Consider the following 4,390-nt stretch of genomic DNA (forward strand, 5'->3'; position numbering starts at 1 on the left):
TCTTCTTGCTTTATGGCAGCTCGCAGACTTATAAGTGCATTACCGCCACCTATCTCTCAAATGGACCATTGACCCTCTATCTACAATCTCAATTAGGAGTGTCAATGGTCCATTTGAGAGATAGGTGGTGGTAATGCACTTTTAAGTCTGCGATCTGCCGTAAACAAGAAGAAGTAGATAAGTCAAGCAGGATTTATACTTTCGCCTAGCTCCGCTTCGTGAGCCTCCGCTGACTGCGCGCGCACCTTCCCAAACGGACAAGGCTTATACTTGTCGTGTTCACCGTTGTACTATTCTTTGAAATGACAGGGGGCGACGAGGAGTAATTGTCCTCTAAAACCATCGGGAATCACAGGTGAGAAGTCGTCATTTGCCGGTACAAGACTTCTCGCGTGATGAATGCGTTCTTGAATTAATAATTTCTTTATGTACAAACTTAAAACAATCTTACAGTTTTTCTCAAATGCTAAAACACATTTCACAAACGTTTCCTCCATGTTCCCCAGTGTCTAAACACAACACCCTTTTCTAAAGCTACATAAACACAACCACACCTTCTCACTTCAAAACTCAAACTTTCACACCAAAAGAGCAGCTCGAAGCTTTCAAAAATGTAAACACTATACACATCATTACACACTACAGCAAAACAATTGAAAACACAATGCTCAATTTGTGAGAAGGTTCTTTGTTTCATAACTGCCAATGCATATTTTTAGAAACTTTACAGTAATGGATGTTCTTAGATCTCTGCAGAGGATTAGGCATTTAGATTTGTGAGTTTCATATGAAGAGTATAAATCTATAGTAAATTCTGCATGTACACTACTGTAACACAACTCAATGCAAAAACAGAATCTATTGCACACAACAGTACTCTTGAAAACATGATCAGGGTGTGAAGTTTTTTTATTTACTTTATTCACACCACAATCACTGTGCAGCATCATGTCGCTGAGCTGCATCGGGCCACATCACCTCATCCACGTCGCAGGCTATATTGTCTCTTGCCAGGCACCGCGGGAAAAACGCCCTGGAATGGCGAATCCTTCCTTGGAAGGCCTCCACTGGGATATCAACACAGGCCAGCTCCATTGCCCTTAGGAGGTTCTCTCTAGTGTATGGTTGTCTGTGTTTGTTTTATTGTACTTTATTGTAGATTTCAATCTCAATACATATCTTTAAAAGTTTGTTTCTCCACTTCAGCCGCACTTACATATACCAAACGTAACAGTTTTATTCCTGTCTATATTCTGAAGGTTTTGCTGATGGGTTTGTTCATATATCATCCCTTGTTTTTATTATTGCACTGTATATATTTACTCATGTAGATTTCAGTCTGATTTCTTATGAGTTTATATCTCTACTTCAGCAACACTTACACTAAACTTTATTTTCTCTATATTCTGAAGGTTTTTACTGAGGGATTTGTTCATATATCATTTTTTTCTGGCTGTTTACAGTATTATCTGATTTATGGAGTGATTAAAAGAAAAACCCAAAATTCCCTCTGTAAAAACCTTTAGCTCTAACATGATAACAAAATCAAACAAGAATTTTGAACATGGTTTTATCTAGTTTTCAGATAAATATATGCAAATTTGCCTTTGACTAGATAACGCCCCATTTGGATATTTAACCTGTAAAACATTTTACTTGCCTTAAAGAATGACTTTTTTGAGGTTAAAAAAAGCTTAAAATAATAAACTTCATGCCAAAATTTTAAAAATTTTGTTCAACAGCCAGATTTTTACACTTTTTTTCATTCAATAAACTATACACAGTAACAGTAATTATTGAAAATACGGTTTCATGTGAAGTTTCACTGGCTCAGACACATTTACTGTCACTCGTGTGCTCCACCAAACATCAGCAGATGATTGAGAGCCAGTAACACTGGCAGACTGTTTATTTATTTGCTTATTAGTGTGTGTGTGTGTGTGTGTGTGTGTGAGAGAGAGAGAGATAGAGGGAGAAAGAGAGATAGGGCTCAGGTTATAATCCCTAAACCTTCACTGACCGCAATCCTGATATGGCTAAATGACTGGCCTTCCCTCATAATCCCAGATGGTAGGTAACGCACACCTGAGGCCCTCATACCTTCACACACAAAAATCTGAAGAGAGGGACAGGGAAGCTATGGAGAAACAGACAGTCCTGATCCCACTGACAGATACCTTCAGTAAAGGTTTGGGAGGTTCATCAGGAGGATCCGTCAGTGTGTTTCTGCAGAGAGACACATTAGTGACTCATGGTTTATCTGGAGTGAGTGTGTGTCCTTTAGAGCGGTCACTGGAAAGAACAAATGCTCCAATCAGATTACAGCGCTTCACCTGTCCTCCTGCAGCTCCAAAAACTCAAATTTCACACATTTAGTTATTTTAATAGTGCTTTATACAATACAGATAGTTTCAAAGCAGCTTCACAGAAATAAAAAGCAAATAACAGTGTAGCAAAATTAATCAACTAAGAAACAAATTCAAATTCTGCTGTAAAGTGGCTCTACAGAAAACAGTGTCATTATTCAGAGCAATTCATTTCAAAGCTCATTCAATTCAGTTCACGATTATTAGCTATCTATAACTATTCAAAACAATTCATCAAGTTAATTGATGTATACCTGAATACCTGAAACTAAAACTACAACTGAAATAAACAAAATGGTAATATTTAAAAATAAAAACAAAATCGTGAAATTAATAAAAATATAACTAAAATTAAAACAAAAACCTGAAAATCTAGAAATAAAAGCTGATTCATAATATAAATAAATATATATTAGTTATTTTATAAATAAAAATAAAACTGTAAAACAAATGCATTATTAAAATAGCAATATTAAAGAAAAGATACAAGCGCATGAAATTACAAAAAATCGAACTGAAATTAAAATGAAAACTGAAAATATATAAATAAAAGCTAATGCACAATATTAAAACAAACCGAAAAAAAATTGTAAAATAAAATAAAAAACTGAAAAAAGGTGAATTCAAAAGATAAATAACTATAATTATTCAGCTCAATGTTCATTCAATTCAGGTTAAAAAAAATCTCTCTGAAGAGCCGTTTTCTGACCACTAACTCTTCTGTTGTCCTTCTCAGGTACAGCATCGTGTCTCCTGATGAGGAGGGTCTGAAGATCTCCACCCTCGGCCTCCACAACGGCCACGGCTCAGGACGGCTTCACTCCCCCGGTGGAGAGGCGGGCCCAAGCACGGCATCGACGGTGATGAGGACCGGCTACAACGGGAAGATCTCCACGTCCGGCCACGGCCAGCTGCGAAGCCGCTTCGTCAAGAAGAATGGCCAGTGCAATGTGGTCTTCACCAACATGGCCGACAAGCCGCGGCGGTACCTGGCGGACATCTTCACGACGTGCGTGGACATCCGCTGGCGGTACCTGCTGATGATATTCTGCTCCACCTTCTTGTTCTCCTGGCTCGTGTTTGGCTTGATCTTCTACAGCGTGTCTTTAGCGCACGGGGACTTCGATAAAGATCGCGAGAGCAGCAGAAAGCCGTGGAAACCGTGTTTGCTGCACGTCGAGGGTTTCGTCGGCGCGTTCCTGTTCTCAATCGAGACCCAAACTACGATTGGTTACGGCTGGCGCTGCGTGACCGAAGAGTGTCCCATAGCGATCGTAACTGTGGTGGTGCAATCGATCGTTGGATGCATCATTGACTCTTTCATGATTGGCACCATCATGGCCAAAATGGCGCGTCCGAAGAAGCGAAACCAAACCTTGCTGTTTTCGCATAATGCGGTGATTGCGTTGCGCGACGGGAAGCTGTGTTTAATGTGGCGTGTTGGGAACCTTCGGCGAAGCCACATCGTTGAAGCCCACGTTCGCGCTCAGCTCATCCGACCCTACGTGACGGCGGAGGGCGAGTTCATCCCGCTGGAACATATGGATTTGAACGTGGGCTATGACGAAGGTACAGACCGCCTCTTCCTGGTGTCGCCACTAGTAATCGTACACGAAATCGACGAGGACTCGCCGCTTTGGGGAATGAGTCGGGTAGATCTCGAATCGGACGATTTCGAGATCGTAGTGATCCTGGAGGGAATGGTGGAGGCGACAGCAATGACCACGCAAGCGCGTAGTTCGTACCTTTCCCGCGAGATCATATGGGGTCACCGCTTCGAGCCAGTCATCTTCGAGGACCGCGATCGCTACCAGTGATTGCGTTGCGCGACGGGAAGCTGTGTTTAATGTGGCGTGTTGGGAACCTTCGGCGAAGCCACATCGTTGAAGCCCACGTTCGCGCTCAGCTCATCCGACCCTACGTGACGGCGGAGGGCGAGTTCATCCCGCTGGAACATATGGATTTGAACGTGGGCTATGACGAAGGTACAGACCGCCTCTTCCTGGTGTCGCCCCTGGAAATGG

At 41.8% G+C, this 4,390-nt stretch overlaps 1 long non-coding RNA gene and 1 pseudogene across 2 annotated transcripts in view; one reads left to right on the forward strand and one right to left on the reverse strand.

Moving 5' to 3' along the window:
- LOC107563720 (uncharacterized) overlaps positions 1-4,390 on the reverse strand; it is a 36,835-nt gene that overhangs the window by 3,199 nt on the left and 29,246 nt on the right. The gene's annotated exons all lie outside the window — the stretch shown is intronic.
- The window catches only part of LOC107563719 (ATP-sensitive inward rectifier potassium channel 12-like), a 6,159-nt pseudogene that overhangs the window by 1,276 nt on the left and 493 nt on the right, over positions 1-4,390 (forward strand).

Source organism: Sinocyclocheilus grahami, unplaced genomic scaffold (genome assembly GCF_001515645.1).
Source record: "Sinocyclocheilus grahami isolate Dianchi unplaced genomic scaffold, SAMN03320097.WGS_v1.1 scaffold888.1, whole genome shotgun sequence".
Lineage (NCBI taxonomy): Eukaryota > Metazoa > Chordata > Actinopteri > Cypriniformes > Cyprinidae > Sinocyclocheilus > Sinocyclocheilus grahami.